The sequence below is a fragment of the Ornithodoros turicata genome, chromosome 1, assembly GCF_037126465.1.
Source record: "Ornithodoros turicata isolate Travis chromosome 1, ASM3712646v1, whole genome shotgun sequence".
NCBI classification, from domain to species: Eukaryota; Metazoa; Arthropoda; class Arachnida; order Ixodida; family Argasidae; genus Ornithodoros; species Ornithodoros turicata.
The window spans coordinates 39230749-39250723 of record NC_088201.1 but is presented as its reverse complement, the minus strand read 5'-3'; the positions used below and the strand labels follow the sequence as shown (position 1 = coordinate 39250723).

Below are 19975 nucleotides of genomic sequence, written 5' to 3'. Positions count from 1 at the left end.
AGAAACGATGATGAGATGGGGTTGATGCCGGCCAGCGGGCTGGGCGCTGCCTCAGTGCCAGTTGTAGAAAAATGAAGGTTGATGATGGGTGTCAAACAACGCTCACACTGTCAACCTGAAACCGATTCTTGGATTCTACTGATTTTTCTTTTTTGCGCAGCCTCAGTGCAATTTAACATTCGCAAACATTGTTTCCAATATAGACATATTGTTCATTTTCTATTCAGTGAAGCTAGAAAGGGGGAAAAAAGTCAGCTAGGGACCGTATGTTAGAAAGGACCAAATCATTCCCTTTATTCGTCGCGAAACAATCCCCATTCCTCCAAAACGGTGCCGTACAAAGAAATGGCACTGTCCTTAAATTATTACGATTATCCGAAGGGATGGCGAAAGAGGTTGGAAGATAAAAGGAAGAAACACTGATAATAAAAAGAAAGGAAACCCGAGAGCTGCTAACGGTTAAAAAAATAATTACGAGGGAAGTTATATTAAATTGAGATCTTCTTATTTTTTTTCTCCTCAATACTTAAGACGGGAGAAAAAGCCCAAAAAGCTTTTTCGATTCCAAATGTCGAAACGAGGGAAACGTCTAACGAATTCATTTTAAGTTTCTGCACGAATTCAAGCATTCCTAGAAATGGGAAAATAATTGCGAGCCACTGTTAAGGGCCACGGCGATTAAAACCGGAGACAAAGGAGCGCAAAGACCTAAAAATGGGCACAAGGCTTGGAGCGTCGCAAAGAAATGTTAGTCCTCACGACGTCTTAGCGGGCGGTCGAGTGAAATGTGGTCAACTTAAACTAAATCGCGAATACATAAATTAAAACCGCTTTAAGAATCAATGGACGAGTCCGACGAGCGCCTTCACATTTTGCAATATAATTATGTAAGGGGAGGAGATCGGGTTCAGGAGCTTCGTCGAAAGAGTAGGAAAAAAAAAAAGAGAACAAATGAACTGATTGAGTATCCATACAAATATTTTGTGCGCAGCTATTGTACTTTTATGTCAAAATATGCGTTGAAATACGGAACGCAGGTGTGCGATTATGAAGAATTGCGAATAATAGAAGTTGTCACGCGGTGCAGACACTTATCTTTATTGAAACTCTTTTGTAGAAACAATATTTACGGTATTTATCGCCGTTTTCACTTTGTGTTTTATCTTTACTTTCCGAGCATTTTGGCTAGTCAAAGCGCCCGACATGGTTGGTTGGTTTTAACGAAAAAATAAAATGGAGATTTGGCCCGACATGAATTTACGTAACATTGCTAGGGCGTAGAACTAGAACTTCACTGCTCAGCGCGCGCAGAAATACTTTTGGGTAGAACACTCGAACTGATTGTTCAGATGTCATGCTCCCATAACGAGTTGTTGACATTCTTGCGTATATAACTTTTTTGAGTTCCGGATGTCCGACTGCTTTCGTAAAAGAACGTGGTATGAACACATGCATGGATGAAAAGCAAAACAACAAACCAAATAAGAGCATACTTAAGAAAGTAAAAAAAAAAAAAAAAACGAAATCAAACAATGACGTGAGTTATCTGCAAGCCGTATCATCGGTAGACGAATCCGAGTTCCATATCCGGTGTGCGTATCCGGTGTGCGTACTAACCGCACCGCACACTATAACATGCGGTGCTTGAACGTGTTGCTGTGCTGGCCAGAATCTCAAGACATTTTTTGTCGTGATTGGTCGACCGTCTACTCGAGCGAGGCCGGAGCGAGGCAGACCACTCGGAAATAGCACACCACCACCACTACCACCGACCTAATGTATGAATTAGGTCATGTTCTCTTCTTTTTCTTTTAGTTATTACATTTATTTTGATTGTCCTCCTCGTTTTGCTCGGTGTATAAACACTTTTATTCCATTACCGCGAGTTAAGTCGCCTTCTTTTTATTACCCACAATCGTCCGTTTTTCTTCTTTTTGATGAAGATAATAATTTGGACCACACAAACATATGTTGCAGCTGGAACAACGCATTATTTCGTGCAGTGGTTGAATGAGCGCCTGTTTCTCTGTAATGTGTTTACGGAATTTCAACGTGAGTGCTACACGTGCGGCAACTCAATAAGTTTTATGTTTACTTTTACAGTGCCGTGCAGGCAGCATAGGAGCATCCTTGCTTTGTGATGCCGGAACACCTCAAGTTTACTACGTCAGCTATTGTGAGCAAATATTTTCTTTTACGCTGGATTTATTAATATATCCTAGGGTGGTGGTGGAACTATTTGCCGTAGTCAGCCACGGTCAGACGGGCCCAGGGAATCAGATCCAGGCATTCGAGCTTGTCCAATGAATCACTGCATCATCATTACTTATTTGTTGTTGTCCAATGAAAATACGTGATAATTTTTAGATGCAGTGAATCTAAGCCAGTAAGTTATGAAGCTCACAACGACATGGCACTCAATATAAGAACGTTGTGATTGAAAGAAATTTCCCGAATGCGGTATTCGCATATCTCAATTTTTGCTAAACCTATGTAGCGAATTTGCATTTTTTCTGCCCTTCATGGTAACATGACGTAAATGTTTCGTGAAAATGTGTATTTCTCAAATGCAGCGAGCGCAATCAGCGCAGTTGGAGTGGATGTTTCAAAAACAGGAAAGACATTTGTGCTTGGGCAAGAGTAAATATTGTGCAATAGCGTTCCACGTGAACAGAACAACCTTGTTTACGGAGGTTTAGTGAATAGTCTCCGCTCATACGGTTCGCGAACGGTTTTGTCGATGCGCAATCAGAAAATTCCATTCTGAGTCACTCCCTCTTCTCATTGGTCCTCCGCGATCGTGAACCGTTTGAGTGAAAACGATCCACTAAAACGCCCAAAGTGCACACTTATACCGCATAGCCCTTACACGATTTTCCCTTTGTTTTTCTGTTTTTGACAAACGGTTTCTGGCTTACTTTGACACACGAAACTTAGCGATACGCTGTTTACACAACTAGACGAGGAAAATACGTTTGCATGAAATCAATTCATGCTAATCATGGTCACTCACCATAAGCCTTGAGCTTCCTTCTTCGCCTCTGTTGTTGAAATCTGTCAAACAGAAACAGTCAGCATCAGCGTCGAACGTAGTAGATAGCTCTGTCGTTCATATTCATCCCTGTTTGGCTGATCACACTAATCTGATACGGAGGCGGCATCCCAGTTTTAGCTATTTTAGAAAACAGTGGCCGTGTAGAAGTTCTAGGGTACTGGAGTGTGTTATTAAATTTAAATTGCCAGATTATAGTTAAACGGAATTAGAATATGTTAAATTCAACACAGAGGGGATCTAACGAAAATTTGGGATGTGTTAAATGTGAAGCGTTGGCGCTCTTCTGAATCACATGATGCAGTGTTATACATAAGTCATTTTATTTTTTCCTTAAAACCAAACCAAACCAATAAGTGCTAAAGCAATGAGGCAGAGCTTTAGAACTACCTTCAGTTGTTGGCTCTGTTGGGGGGAAAAGGCAATATTACGGGTATATGAAATACTGGGCTAAACGTGGAAGAAGATGGGCTCACTTTTTTCGTGACTCATCTACTCAGTCAACAATACAGAAACCAGGCAAAAGAAATCACATTCCGACTATACGAGAAGTGAGAACATTGTGAAGGGTCACGTAAGTTAACTGGTTTTGCATTGTGATTGAAAAATGTACCTTGAGCCTGAGGAAATTCCGAAAGACGACACAAAAACACACAGCACAATTTCCTCACGCTCAAGGTACATTTTTCAATCGCAAGTGAAAATATCACCACCACCACTTCCATAGCTATCACAGAAAACCCTCGCAGTGGATTTTTGGTGCGCTGTAATACAATATAGGCTACATGAATAACCTTGCTACATTGTAGACCTTCTATCACACCGTGATCCCGACCTGCTGAACGTTTGCGTGGGCGTTTGGCACACCACTTCCTCCCCATCTTGTTATGTAATTAAAGTAGACCGTACTTCCTACTCCAATACTTTTGACAGATTGTTATATGGTACAAAGATTTCTCCCCAAAGACCTTCGTGATGTTTGCCACTTCTGCAGACAAACTGCTAAACATGTGACTGAGAGACTCAGTTATTTAAGCGCAGCATAACGCAGAGTACGTGTCTCAGCTTTACTCCCGCTAAGCATACATGAAATGTTTTGAACGGCAACGCAACACAGTGGGTTGGCACCGCAGCGCTCGTAGCAACAAGAATAGGGACAGTGATTTCATTTGTGACAGTCCATTTGTCAATTAGGAATCTCTCCCCTCTATATGCTTCTTGGAGCCATTTAAGTCTTAGGCAACTTCCTCGACAGGGTGACATGGATGCTCCGAGCCTGATGCAATAAACGCACGCGGCAGCGCCAATTATGAGCGTCCGCTTACGGTCCCTCACACGGCGTCTCCTTTCACTCCTCTAACATTGATTTCGACTCTTCTCAAGTCGCCATTTGTCTCTTTCAGTTGCGTTTGCCCGTTGTTAGTCCCTCGGTTAAAAAGCTCGCACTGTCCGGATATGCCCCATGGAAGCACCTAAGCAACGTTATGAGCATGATGAAACTCTTTTGTTTCTGAAGAACCAGAAGAAGATACAGTCGGCGACAGGCCTCGCCCTTCCATCGGTTGAACGTTGCTTAGGTAGTTGCTGAAAGTTACTGTGACTCACGCGAGTCTCAAATTCTCGATAATTAAGGGCGTTACAGACTAGAAAAATCCCCATTCGTACCGCCCTCATTGATCGGTGTGCTTGTTGACCAGAAGAACACTTCCACAGTTCCAGCCGGAGATTACTCAAAATCAATTTTATGTGTAGTGTTTCGTACTTTCAGAAGCTACGGATTTCCACTGATAAACATATACATGATGAAAGAACACAAAGACGACGTGGACGGACAAAACAAACATGAGCATGTTGTCCGTCCGTGTCGGCTTCACGTTCTTTCATCATGTATACGTTTAGCAAACACGCTGTCTTTGTGTTCTTGTTGTCACCGATAAGACATACACCAGATTCATTTTTTTAATATTCACTTTTTTGTTGTCGCAAGGCGCGAAAATATGTCATTTAAATCTCTGCCGAAATTATAGAATGAGGACGTCTTCCTCACGTCATGGAGCAATGACATACGAGGAAGCACATGAGAAAAGAGAAATATTTTTAGGCCACAGTTCTTATTCGTATAGTTATTTTCATTAAACGAGCCTGGTTTTAAAATCCCTGAACCATAACGGCAGCTATCGACGTCTACCTTCCGATATGTTATGATATGATTTGAGTGTTACAACAAAGAAGGGATGTCGATCCTGGAATGAAATCGAGACATTCTGACAGCTCGCACAGTTGTGTAGTGACGAAGTCCAATTCCAGTGCGCTTTCAGACATATATCGGCACAGTTCCCTTAGAAGTCGGCCCAAGACGCACATTCTCCCAGTGCGTCAGTCGTGACGTTGTCCACCTCTGTGAGGCCGACAACGGCAAGCCTTTTCACCAGCAGCCCCACCACCACTAATTCCAGTGTGGCGGAACAATAATTTTCGATTCTTAGTAAATCTAATGAGTACCAAAAATCACCGCACAATTGGAAGTTGAATAAATACGTCAACTGACGCACCCAGGTTTCTGTGTGATATTACCGTATAGCTCGCAAGCAATATATTTAGAGCAGTTTCTGTTCAGGTTACAGACACTGCTTTCCGAAGCAGTCGACTGCTAAGGCGGTTGACATTACTGAAATTATCGCCGGGGAATAAGTCAAATTCAAAATATTTTATTTCAACACTTGCATCAGAGAACACTTTGGATGTGGGACTGCGAGGATAAGCCTGTGTTGCAGTCCCATTATATACACTATGAAACTAAAGGCACGATAAATACCTGGATAGATCTTGTGGAACGACATAGCTTACAGGGTGCAATATTAGAAAGAGAAACAGAGAGAGAGAGAGAAAAAAAGAAATGAAATGGTGGTGGTGAGAACAGTGTAGGCACAAACATTACACACTACTAGTACAAAGAATAAGTTATACCACAGGAATATTATTCACCGTATCCGCCGCGTTAGAGATCGCGCTGCAAAAGAAAGATTTTGAGGTGCCATTTAAAGGTATACACGTTATTAAATTCCCTGACATCTATCGGAAACGAATTCCTGATCACAGGTACAACGACACACACGCACATATAAAGAAACGATGATTAGATGGGGGCTGATGCCAACCAACCCAACCAACCACCAACAAAACCAAGCTCTTGCTTACCAAAGTTAGTGCGTGGTTGAGACAATCAGATGCATGTCGTCCCTTCTAAGGGAATATGTAGAAGTGAAACGGGTGAAACGAACGGGGTGAGGAGCGATCATCTCATAGATTAGATGTATAGATATCCATGACCGAAAGCAGTGGAAAAGTGAATGTGATAGAGCCCCCTGGCGGAACGTTTAGAATTAGACGTACAGGCTCGTTTTGGTATAATTAAGAGTGGCCGGAGATCACTTCCAGAAGTAAGCCCATAAATTTCTTTTCCGCAACTTTTAAACGAATGGATTAACACATAGTAAAGCTTAATGAGAATATTTACCGGAAGAAGTCTTCTAGATTTTAAGGGGGCCTGCAAACCTGGAAGCATTTTGCGTCTTATGTTAGTGACATGTTCATGGAAAGATGTCCGTGCAATGTTACTCCTAGAAATTTTACTGACTTGGCTCGTGTAAGCATGTATGACAAGAAGCATTGAGATACTCAAGATCTAGAGACCTCTGGGCAGGGGAAAACCTCCCCACTTCATCATCAGAATATATCTGTTGTTGTTGTTGTTGGGCAGGGTGAAACACCACGTAGCTTGAACGCGTCACTAATGTCTATTTTTTAAATTCATTCCGACCGCTCGCCAGTAATGCGCCCCTGTACACGTTCATCCAATGGCGGTATCATTTCTAAGATCTACCGAGGAAAGAAGCGAAATGGGCGAAGTAAAAGTAGAAAAAAAAAAATGACAACAGAGCGCTTACAGACTGCGTGTCCTGGCGCCAGAAAGAGACCTTTGTACAAAGCCGACGAATACTCATTCGCAGATCACCGCTGCACAAAGCAATCAGACGCATCGAAGTTGTCAATCAGCGATGCAAGTTCCCCATACCCTTGCTCAAGGATTTCACCCATCAACGACGAACCACATTTAGGGTCGCCATAGAGAGTCTTGATGACTGCGGCAAAAATAATAAACGCCGTAATAACTTTGACCTCTCAACGGAGCGCCCCCAACAGTAAGGGACAGACAGACGTGGAATCAGATAACCGCCACCTCCAAAGCGCTTTGTTCGAAAAACGCTCAAAGACGGAGCGGAGAATAGCATGTAAGAGGATCTTGGGGACGGCGCCCGCACGATGAAAAGTGCAGGGAACTGGTCGCAGGTTGCACACATTCGGTGCATGGGAAGGAGTTGAATATGCAGCGAATAATGAAGTGCGATTCTGGCAGTCGCCAGATTGTCGAAAATGAGGCAATAAAAATTGACTCCGTCCCCACTTGAGCTGTAGACGTGGCTTTGATGTATCAGCTTTCATTCCATTCAAGGCGTTCTCTTTTCCCTTTTGCCGGTAAAACTGTAGGTACCAAAAAGTGTTATTTTACGATATGATACCATACTACCTTCACCGGGAACAGAGCAACGAGTCGTTACCCGTTCTCCTTTACAAACTACACTCTCCCTAAAACTCCAAACTACACAAAAGGACTAGCGGCAATAAAAACACGAGCACACAAATATCACACAAAAACGGGTACAAAAGGTACGTACAAACACCCACGAAACACGTGATGGTAAATGATTAACAGCGAACGAACAAATTATGATAGCTTAACTGTTCCTGAGGCAATCTGTACACGTGTATTCCCATAAATATTCGGTAACCGGTATGCACTAATATAAAGTTCTTGCGTGCTTACGATAACGAAAATAAAAACTGGTTACGGCAATATATATGTTTTATCGTTATAAATTATATTGCATTCGGATTATACTGCAAACAGGAAGCTCTTGAAGAAGCTACTACGAATTAAGATACAGTGTGATTAATTTTACGGGGCGTGCTGGGCAAAAGTTTCCCCAGTGCCCTTAAATTATGCAGACCACCTTACATTCCTTCGATACAAAGGCGATAATTATGATTAACGCTTTAAGCTAACGAACACTGTCTCGTCCAGCAGATATTAATGGTATCCGGAAAGAATGAGTTGAAGGCGTGCCAGCGAATTTAATAGCATGCATACAATAGCTTCCGAATAAAGAAACGTCAAAGTGTTCCCCGTTCGTTTTTGTTGATTTTGAAAGCTGGTCTTGGTTTTAAAATCTGTGGTTCTTGCGAAGTCGAGGCACAAGGCTTGACTTCAGATGGCGAAACTTGTGTGATGCTTACTACTTCCAAACGGCGCATTACTTGACACCGCTATGTGCTATGTGACATCATTTTTGTAACATGGTTCGTGCAGTCGTTACACTGACGGCAGCATCAGCCAACATTCCAAAGACTATCGTGCATAGACATAATATACAATTCCTTCCTAACTCCTTGCCCAATCAAATGTCAGCAGCATAAGCGGATTTCGTTGGAGCAGGAACGACGGTGCCAGGAGAACACTCTCAACGCAGCCGTGGAGGCGTTCATTTCAATAGCGTTTGGCCAACAGAAGCAGCAGACATTAAGATGGGGCAATAAAGATCGCCATCAACTGATGTCACGGCGCCACAGCATTTTGATGCCGACCAGACAGTAGAGAGCCACCGGCAGTGTCTAAAACAGAAAGGCGCCATGAGAAGCCCGAGCGCCAATAAATTTACAGCGTGTTCGAGCAGCACTGGAGCAAGGTTTGTCCTGCACAAAGTCGTTGCAACTGTCGCGTCAATCGCTGCATGTAACACTTACCAAGAATAAGTGTTCGACAAGATGTCGTTCTAGTAGGGTACATTTTCTAGTAGGGCACCGACTTATGTTATAACCTAACTTGAAAGATCTTCAGCATTGGAAGAGTGGAAGACTCGACTACTTGGGCAACCTTCAAAGCACCGCCACATAGAATCCCCACACGGCGTAAGATCGCACCAAGACCGCCGACGGTGGAACACAGACAGAGGGCTTTTCCACAGCGTCGGTAGCTCATGCACAAACAGCTAGGGAATTTCATTACGAGCTCTTCGAGGATGTGGAGGTAGACCAATGCGAGCTGCTCTAGACTGAAGAACAAAGGCTCATTAACGCCCACTTCTCCTTGGAGGTTCTCGCGAAAAGGTGGTTCAGAGAATAGTCATTTAAATCTTGGGATGCCCTCAAGAAGAAGGCCTTGGGCTTCGATCTATACGGACAAGGAATGGCGAGCAGTCGTTGAAAGTCCGGTACAGCTGCCCAACGAAAGTGACGCAAGCTCCGTCAAGGACATCCTACGTGCTTTTCGCCGCACATTTGTATAGCCCTCCCACACTTCTTGAATGATCATTGAAACCAATGGCCACTGAACACGCAAGCGCCATCAAGTGTGTCACGTATCAACTAACTTCTCAAACAGCATTGGATCCAATGCTTCCTGACAGGTTTACACGTTACTCGCTGACGCTACGTATACATGTTCAATGACCGTTGGTTTCAGTGATCATTGATCACTGCCCAGGGGTATAAGGGGTGACAGGGGTACGTATAAGGCACTCGAGCGAAAGGAAGAGTGGCGAATGATGAGGGGCAACAAAGAAGAAGTATTCTAAGCCCTGTTCTGGAATTCGCGGGCTTCAAGCGAAGGCTTCTTGAATAATGTTGTGAATACCGAGAAGAAAACGGCGTCATCTCAATCCACCACCGGTCGAATAGGCCGCCTCTTGAGCGCCACGCTTGGTGTACTACGTGCAGTCACTGAAAGATATCCTTCAAGAACTCATGCCAGGGCATGTTTTGTCATCTAGAAGAGGTGTTAGATTATGCCACTTACATAGACGCAGTTTGTAGGGGAAGCAAGACGCCATGCAGACGTCGCGATCATGTGCGCTAGCCACCGAAGCTTCCAAGCAAACTTACGATTCTACTTTACGGCTGACTTTTTAGTACGTAGCATACACCCACGTCACTCAGTGGACAGCTCTCGTTTCTCGACCCATAAGCATTGCGGTGTCAGAACCGCACACACTCACACGCAAGCCCGATATTTGCAGAAGCGACATCGAGTCAGTCGACACGCTTCTGTTACCATCAGCTTTCGTGTCTACAACGTCTGACAGTGCACGGGATGAATATTTGGCTATCGAAGTCAGTCTTCAACGCCTCCTGTAAAGTGGCATCGGTGTTGTAGAAGGCTTTGTACCACTGAGACACGGGCGCACGGAGCTGCTCTTACAAGTGCTATAGTTCCAAGAATCGCAGCACCCCACGAAGGGCACAATGGTAACTGCCCCAACAGACGTATGCGTGACCGCAGGAACGCTTGCATCATAGGCACCAAAAAGACTTAACGAATACGACGTTTACGGCTTTGACTGGAACCCCGAACTGCTTGATCAATACCACTCATTTTCAGGCCTTCAAGAAAGTACAGTGCTGGACAAAGACTTATGGAATACCCAGCGGCGTCATTTGAAGTCCCTGGATTACTCTCATCCCATTAAGGTCAGCAGTAAGGCCTCCAGGGACTTTAACTGGTTCACCCCTCTGAACGGATGCCCATGCCGGCTTCCATCCTCCGCCAGAGTATCGACGAGGAAAAGGATGACAGGTTCCGGGTGCTCAGTAAACTTTTGTCCAAGCACTGTGCCATATGATTTGAAGGACAATTTTCTACACCATCAAGGAAAGGCAGACACATGCTGCGAAGTCATAGCGTCATCGTTCCCTCCAGTTGATCGCATACCGTATCGCGTATACCACCTAAAGAACCAGGCCCAATTCCAAGTGAAGTGAAACAGCCGCTCAACTATGACATCATACAACCCTCAAGCGGTTCGCAGCCGTCTCCTGTTTTGTTGGCAAAGGAGATAGACGAAAGTCTCAAAATCTATCGATTAGCCGAAGTCAAGTTCCGTGTAAACGGGAATATACTCTGGACCTTTTCTTTTCTTCAAAAAGTGGATCTTCGTCTTACATACCGGTAATTGGGAGGAAAGTTACGGTATAGTCACGCATCTTGCTTTCTGGCCTCTGACTTTTCTTTTTCTTATGTTACTCCACTGTGACAGTCGCTCCTGCCGTGTTGCTTTGCTGCACTTTCGGGCAGCAGTCGAAGTAGAAGTCGGCTGCAGTACACTGTTAATTCAAGAAGATGCTTTCCGACTCGATCTATAATCTAGTTTGTACGGTACATAAAAAGATTATCCGCTACCACGTATGTATGACACGTTTGCTTAATTAGAAGATGCGACGATTTCCTCGTCATGAACTTGAAGACCGGATATTGGCAAGTTGAAGTCCACAAACAAGGTCATGAGAAAACAGAACTTATTACACACGATGGCCTCTACAATATTAAGCAGACGTCCTTACATTTGGACAACTCCGGCCACGTTTCAATGGGTTATGTACAGTGTCCCGGCGAGACTGAAATGGCTAACCTGTATGTTTACCGGAATGACGTGGTGTTCCTCGCAAGAAACACTCGGTGGTCTCTAAGTTATCACAGCAGCAAGACTGCCACTGAAACCACAAAAAATTCGGTTGAGCTAAAAAAATAAAAAATAAAAAAAAAGGAAATGCTTGGGACAGCTTGTCTGTAGCAACGGCGTTTGTCCAGACCCTGAAAAGATGGCTACTGTGTCTACCTTTCTAGTGCCCTGGAAGATTAAGCAGGTACAAAGTTTTCTCTGCATTTGTGCATACTATTGCTGCCTCATCCCATATTTTTCCAAAATTACATCACAGCATAATGTCCAGACAAACGACGGCGCCCCCTTCGCATGGAATGATGCCCAGCGAGCCGCATGCGAAGAACTAGGGACCAGCCTGCAGACCATACCGGTACTACAATGACGTGTCGCGAAAATGAAATAAAATCGCGAAATGGAAATCACACGCAGTCCAGTAATAAGATATTGGGTGAGTCCACTGTACGATCTCTAACACGGTGTTAAACAAGGCATAGGGTATGCCAGCAGAATGCTGTGGAAGTGGAAGAAAGAACAACTCAACAAAAGAAATAGCGCCTCTCCGTTGTCCAGGCCGTCAGAGAACTGCCCCACAACTTGTACGATGGCCCTTCCAATGGTCGCAGGCCAATTTTTTTTTTTTTTTCTTTTTCGCTACTTGGCCTGAAGGGCCCCTCGAAATGAATAGCATTACCCTTCTACTGGTGGAGTCTGGCATAGCTCACTCACTACACACATTAACAATAGATAATATTAGTAAACCGTTGATAACGTCACCATTAAGTTATCGTGCATACCGGAGACAATGGCAGCGTGCATTGCTCAACACCTTATCCGTAGATTGGGTGTGGTAGATACGGTACTTCGGAAGCCACGTTATCAACGGTCAACTAACACTCTCGAATATCTACAGTACATTCGAGTAGCACGGGAGCGTAACGTGGCGTAAGATCCGTGGATGAGTGTTAGCGCAACCACCTTCGGCACCGAAATTTGGAGCTGATGCAGCTTCAAATCTCTACACTGGCTGTGTTGTCTGACCGTTTCCCTAGGTTTCCCTCACACGCTATGAGGCTGTCGGCAGTTCACTATGAAGCCTGGAGGGACAAGCCCTCCTCAGCAAGACGCTGCCATATCAGCAGGCCTCGGCAATATAACGGCACAACCAACCAAGCAAAAACACGGAGACACAACTTACCTCCTGTGCTGTGTCTTGAGACATGCGCTGTAAAACTCTGACGTCCACGACGAGCCCATTTGAGGCCATCTGGAATGGAGACAAACGTTGGACACATAAGAGACAGACACAGACAGAAATAAGCGAAAAGTACCACAGGCCAAAGTTAGCTAAGACGACTCACCATTGCATAAAGATGCGGAGGGAGTGTCATCAACATAAGAACTAAACCATGGGGCCATCCCAATGCCTGCAGTCAATCGATCTGCCCTTAGCGTCGTTTTAGCAAATACGAACGAATCAGCTAAGCACTTTTTCTTTGACACCCTCCAGAAACCGTTTGATGATTATTCAACGGTCGCAACAGGCTATCTAACACTCTAAGACAAAAGTCCTTCTGGAAGAAACAGCTGCAGTTGAAGGTGCCCAGGAAACACTCAAACTTAGCCATACCTCGTACCACAAGACCACGGTGCATCATCCACAAATGAATGAGCGAACCGAGAGACTCGGCAAAACCGTCGCTTACATGTCGGCATGTACACATGTGCCAGGCACGAGATGTACAGGCACCTGTGCGCGACGTAACGACATCCTGCCATGCGCCACGTTCTTCCGGAATACATTCAAGAAGGCACAGGATTTGTTACCTGCTCCATCTTGTTCCCGGCCAAAACCTTCGAAAGCAATGTTACCAGTCGCATTTAGCGGTGTGAAAATTATTCAACGAGCCCAAGAGGGCACGAGTTTGCCAGGGCATATATTGACACACGATGCGTGCATGCCAGGATATGCGAAATCCGACGGGGGCGAGCATTACATAGCAATATAGGAGCCTGGTCTAGATCATACGTCGGTAAAACTCAACCATGAGCATGCTCATTCATACTCAATGTGGCGAGTGAGTTGAGCATGAGTGAGCAAACGGAGCGCTGAGCGGGAGTGAGTGAGCATGCGTGAGCATATGGAGAGCTGAGCAGGGCGTGAGTGAGCAAACGGAGAGCTGTAGTGAGCGGTAACGAAAGTCTCCGGATTACCGATTAGCCGGACAAGTACCACTAAGTGGGTCGCTCCCCACTATCATCCTAATCATCATGACAGCCCATTAAGTCATTCTCGATATTCTGAACAGTTACAATATGGCAGAAGAAGAACATGGGCGAAGGGCAGTCTCATGGTGAAAGCGCCTGCAGCTGCTACACGGCGGAACGTGGCATACCTGACAAAATTCACACTCATGAGCATGCTAACTCATGCTCATGCTAACTCATGCTCACTCATGCTCAGTGTGACGAATGAGTTGAGCATGAGTAACCAAACGGGGAGCTGTGTGGGGAGTGAGTGAGCATGAGTGAGCAAAAAAGGAGCTGAGCTGAAGATGAGTAAGCATGATTGAGCAAACAAGGAGGTGGGCTGGGGATGAGTGAGCATGAGTCACAAGTGACGACCTCTGGTCTAGATATGAACTTCAATCCGACAGAGCTGTCCAAGTGAGGAAGTATTCGAAGGCTACTTTGTTCCCCACAAAGTGTATTTCGGGTAGAACAAGAGGAATATGAAATTGTACCTAGGATGTCCTCGCGTACCGTGGCCTCACGTCGAACGAATGCAAGCGTACCACGCACACAAGGCACGTAAGGCCTCGCGGAAACAAAAAAATATAGACAACTTGTGTATCAGGAGGACGAGCCGGAGATATATTCAAACTCTGATTGATTGATGAAATAAAAAATATGGAGATGTGAGATCCGACGAAGTTGGGTCAGGCTACTCCAGTACTCGTGAATAGAGAAGAAAATAGAAAACCCTACCTCAAGATGACCAAGATCCCCATTTTTTTTCTTTCTTTCAATCAATCAATCAATCAAGATGACCAAGAGGCATTAACAAAAGAAGAAGAAAACCACACAAAAAACAAAACAAAACAAAACAAGCTGGGTCCACCTGATGAATGAGTCCAGTAAATGAAATAATAGTTCAAATGAACGTAGAATAAATACACCAATGGCCCTCATCACACTGAACAATGTACTCTGTCCTCTGTCACATGATCTCAATAATCCCATAACTGCGTGTATGGCCGGTACTTGGCCAGCATCCCATAACTTTTTCGGTGCTGAAAGGGCGGTTATCCAGATGGGCCAGCAACGGTTCTACGATACGGCGGTGGTCTCTCTATTTAGTAGAGTCTTGAATGACGTGTGCAGCGTCCTCTATGACGTCATATTCAAACTCTCCTGAGAGTTCCTCGGAAGGCTTTCCACCAGAGGAATATCTTTGACTCCCTGGACAGGGTGTTACACCAAAGGTTGCATCAGGTCTTTCAGAGGCCACGCTCCAACCTAATGAATTCGCAGTTTTTTTATTTATTTCCATGTTAGCGCCGCGAAGCAACTGTGGGTATGAGCGGCGTACGCACGTGGACAGATGGAGAAAGGACAGCAGGAAGGAGTGGAGGACAGGGCGATTAGTATGCGTCCTGGACCGACTTCAAGGGGAACTGTTCCAACATTCATCTGGAAAGTCTGCCGGAAAACTCAGCGAAGACCTCAGACAGCACAGTCGGTTGTAGAATTCGAACACACCACCTCCCAGTCTTCAGCACGACCTAGCCTACCACCAACGAGCGGATGCTTTTACCCGCTTGGCCATGCCGCTGGTCAGACTCAAAGTACCCAAGTACTCAAAGTACCGCAGCCATGCCTGACGTAGCCGAACACTTCTTTTCTGTTACGCTGTCGCGGTTTCTATGCAGGGCATGCTGCAAAGACTAATGCTCTTTAACCCTCCCCTAAAGCATAGCACAGTGCACGTTAGATACATCCATAATTACAGATACTGAATAGTAGTCATGGAAAACAATGCACTTGGGATTCACATGACCACAGTCTAGCCAAAGCATCAGCGCTTAGCAGCCGAATGCGCTCTCTTCAGCACGAGGCATAGCGCTGCAGACTTGTTGCGATTAGGATTAACGAGCTTGTTCGCATTAATTAACTTGGACGAAGCTGATTGTGGTCCCAGCGCTCTTTGCGCCACGGAACAACTCTATTAAATTTCAGCCCGACACTAATTTTACTCCAGCTCATTGGTAAATAAAGCACCATAGGAATAGAAACGTAGCACACGCGTCCTCGTCTGCACAGTCCGCGTTCGTACAGTATGCAACGTATTCTTCGTTCACGGCATACAGCATTTAACTGAACCAATGAGTAATTTGTGGAGCTATTTCTTCAACGTGTGGGTGAATTTCGCCCTCCTGAGATTTCAAAGTAGAACGAAGAGAACCAAAGTAGAACAACCGGCCTCGGTGGCTCAGTCGGTGGCGTGTTCGCCTTCTGATCCCGAGATCGCGGGTTCAAACCCGGCCGAGGACGCCAGCAACTTGTTGGCAGGGTACAAGTTGCTTATACACGCCGTCTTCCGCGAGGGACGTTAAATAGGTGAGCTTTCATCGCACGTTAAAGAACCCTCAGGTGGGCAAAAGCAATCCACAGACCGACCGCTGTGGCGTCGCTCATGATCTCAGTTGTCTCGCGACGTAAACCCCCAATTATTATTATTAAAGTTCAGAACGGACATCTAGCAGATGTATAAATCTGACAACCGTGTTGAAAGGAAAATGGCAATTCAAGATAAGGTAAGACAAGCGATGCACCTTGAGTCCCTTCGATATTTGAATGATAAGAACAACTTCAATGTAATGTGTGACCGCAGTGCATGGATATTATTTGTGCAAGACGCTACAGTGCCAAAAGGCTATTCAGCATCGGTAGCTTCGGCCGCCACAGCAGTGCGCGGGCTACCAGGTCCCGGCTAGTCCAACACATTTGCGTTGCCTCCTGCGAACTTACGCGTGCATTCATAGACTTGTTGCAGTGATATGCAGGCTCTACCACATGCCTTATTTATGCGACGGTGGATGTCAACGGGTTTCGCACCTTCGCTCATAAAGAAACGAATTATTGACCGTTGTTCCTTCCTGGTCCAAACCTGGAGCTGGGCAACCATTGTTGATCAGTTGTTCCGTGCTTGCACGTGCCACGCGGTGGTCGCCAAACCCAACATACAGAGTGGAAGACCTTCACTACTACCCGCAGCAACAATATTAAGTATCAGAGTTCCGAATGCGAATTGAAGTTTCAAGGGTATTTATTGAACCACCCTCGTACATGTAGCCGTTAATGCCAATTGCTTTGTTTGGGAGCGGTGCACTCGTCAGGTCGCTATGGTGACTTCTTTTTTACGCTTTTCATTAATATTTCAATTATTTATTCAATCATTTATTTATTCATTCATTCATGTATTTATTCATCCAAATTTAAAATTAGCCTTCGTATCAAATGAGTCTTATAATAATCTTTAGTCTGATCAGTTCTTCGAAAACATGCTGCTTAACTGGACAGCCGCGATAGGTGGCCATGGGAAACATGGATAAGTGCATGGATATTGGTAGGCGGGCGCGGGAATACCCGCAGATACCCGCGCAGTTTTGCGATTTGCGGGTATAAATACAGTGTCGTTGCGGGTAAGCTGTGGGTTTAACAGCACTGTGTCGAGGGTATAGTGCGGGTATACCTGCGTCACCCGCAGTTCTACCACCTTCTTGCTGACTTACCAGCATCATCAAGCGCGTACGCTAAAGGAAATTGGTCTGCAACGTTTTGACCAACGGCCGTTCGACCTCGCACAGATTCTCTGACCGTGGTCGAACGCTATACCCACCAGATGCAAGGCCTTCGTGTTATATAGCGTAGTTCTTGCGCTCCACCGGACTGGAGACATATCTTTAAGAGTACCCTTTCCATCATCATCTCCTCATTCGTTCCCCAAAAGAAACGGGGCAGTGTACCGCAACAACGGCGGTGAATCGCCCATCTCATCATCATCTAACATGTGTGTGTGTGTTGCTACCCATTAATTTCGGTATTATCCCCAGTTTTCATCATGACAAGTGCCTCCAAAACTACAGTTACTCAAAAGCAGACTTGTGCCCGTTACCGAAAAAAAGGAACTAAATACCGTTACCCGTTACTTCAGAAAAAAAGTAACTAAATACGTTACTCGTTACCAACTTACAAAAGTAACGAGTTCTCGTTACTCACAGGTAACGAGTTACTTTTACGTTACCGCAGCATAGTTAAAGGAGTCAACAAACATGCCATCACTTGCCTTCAACTCTTTAGTAATGAGGAATTGCACTTCAGAAGACGCTGATACTCGAAATTTGTAGTCCGTCCTTCGTGTTCCGTGTCTCTCGGCCCGTTACCATGAATCTATATCAGTTTGCCTAGACCTTCTCCCTTATTTCCGAAGTGTGTGTGTGGGGGGGGGGGGGGGGGGGGGAATCGGAGATTACGAAAACATAAGAAAAAACACTGGTTTTCGGCCACCGATCACCAACGATTCCCAAAAACAGACGAGGGGCTGCGTCATAATTTAGAGCGCTCTGAAGCTTAGCAAAGACCAGAAAAGGCTAGAAGTCGAAATGCGTTTTTTCTAGCCATAGCACAATTGGGAAGGAGTGATGGTCGGAGTTTACGGAAATAAGAGAAAGGACAACAACACATCCAGTGAGGGACTGCAATAATACTTTGAGTCACACGTCACGCAGGTCAAATCTGCACGCATTGCGCCACACGGAGTGCCGAAATGTGCTCCCCCGCGCTCAAGAAAAGGAACGAGTAACGTCAGTAGCCAGTTACCAATTTTTGTAACTGATTCCGTTACTATTACCATTTTTTAAAAAGTAACTGAATCGTTACTTCGTTACCAAAAAAAGTAACCGTTACCAAGTAACGAGTTACTTGTAACGAGTTAGGCACAACTCTGCTCAAAAGCAATACGAAATTTTTCTTGTCACGGTATCGTAGAAATAACGGTGTTGACAGTTTCGACTATCGTGTGATAAATATATAGGTCAGCATGGGAGCGAGTATACCCGGCAGTTTTCCTATTTGCGGGTTTAAATTAAGTATCGTTGCAGGTTGCGGGGAAAATGCTGGTGTACCCGGTATTGGGACCGTGAGTAGGGCTGATATACTCGCGTCACGCGAAGCTGTTACGGGTGGCACGTCTGCAGGTACGGATACATATTTACTTCAGCTCAGCTCTGCTCATGAACCTTGGCGTTTAGCAGGTCTACTATGGTTTCCAACTTCCGACCAGCTCGCCACTGTGGTAACGGCATTCCGAAGCGATGAGTCAGTGCTTAAAAGAACCCCGAGGGATCCGATCAGTGCGTTAACTATTTATCGAAGGTATTGGATGCTTCCCTCCGCCATCTTCACTCCTGTCGAACCCTTTGGGTATTGTCCAATGCAAAGTATGGGAGTAAAGAATGTGAGCCCCAATTATATCTATAAGTACCGTTAATGATTCAGTTCAAAGAAGCGAAAGGTCGCCATTACAAATTCAGGGACTTCTAAGTTCGCTGTCAGCCGAGTGCAATAAGAATTGGACCCAGAGGAGTCTTTCGGAGCCCAGAAGGGTTAAGCGAGGTTCTTATTGATCTGAGTGCCATTAAAGGCGAATGCGAGCTTTCAATTCTGCAACGTCGCCGTTAAGTTCCTGCCTGCTCGGTACCCCGTGAGCGCCAACGCAAACGTCAAAAGGAAAGGCAAGTTCTTTTACATCACCAAATCACTTGGTATAACATGCGAGCATTGTGCCTTATAGATTCTAAATTTTCGTTTGCGGAAGCTCGGGCAGCATGTTCTACGTAGAGGGTATACGTCCCTTTCATATCTTTTCATTCTTGCCGCGATACGACAAAATGTTGCCCGGTGACTTTCAGCGGCCTGGCCATTTGCTTCACCAGTATCTGTTTGCGTTCTTCCAAATGAAGAAAACATTAGTTTTGGTGCACCATCCTATGTAAGGCAAGATGGTATATTTTCCCGTTCGTAACGTTCGCGCGCGACCGTAATCGTGCACAGGCTTGATCAGACACTTGCATCTGTTTGGAAACGATCGGGAATAATTATATATACACCAAAAGTATATTATATTTATTTATTTTATTATTTTATACTACATGATACTATACCAAATATAACTAAGAATAGCCTCACTATACGTATGTAGTGAGATGCCAGACAACATTTCGTGACGTTTTTGAAGGGATTGAAGATGCAAACGCCTTGCATATAAGCACTGCTTGCCCAGTTGTTTTCACAATTCTGTACTGTAATT

General features: G+C 45.0%; 1 protein-coding gene and 1 long non-coding RNA gene across 2 annotated transcripts in view; one reads left to right on the top strand and one right to left on the bottom strand.

Annotated features, from left to right (window-relative positions):
* LOC135378041 (thiamine-triphosphatase-like) overlaps positions 1 to 19975 on the top strand; it is a 204004-nt gene that overhangs the window by 46381 nt on the left and 137648 nt on the right. The window contains exon 2 of the mRNA XM_064610878.1: positions 2104 to 2176. The gene's annotated coding sequence lies outside the window, so the exon portion shown is untranslated. The remainder of the gene's footprint in view (positions 1 to 2103; positions 2177 to 19975) is intronic.
* Positions 3019 to 19975, bottom strand: part of LOC135398421 (uncharacterized) — a 92577-nt gene continuing 75620 nt past the window's right edge. Inside the window, exons 2-3 of the long non-coding RNA XR_010424102.1 lie at positions 12803 to 12871; positions 3019 to 3054 (exon numbers count right to left, since the gene is read on the bottom strand). This is a non-coding gene — a long non-coding RNA (uncharacterized LOC135398421). The remainder of the gene's footprint in view (positions 3055 to 12802; positions 12872 to 19975) is intronic.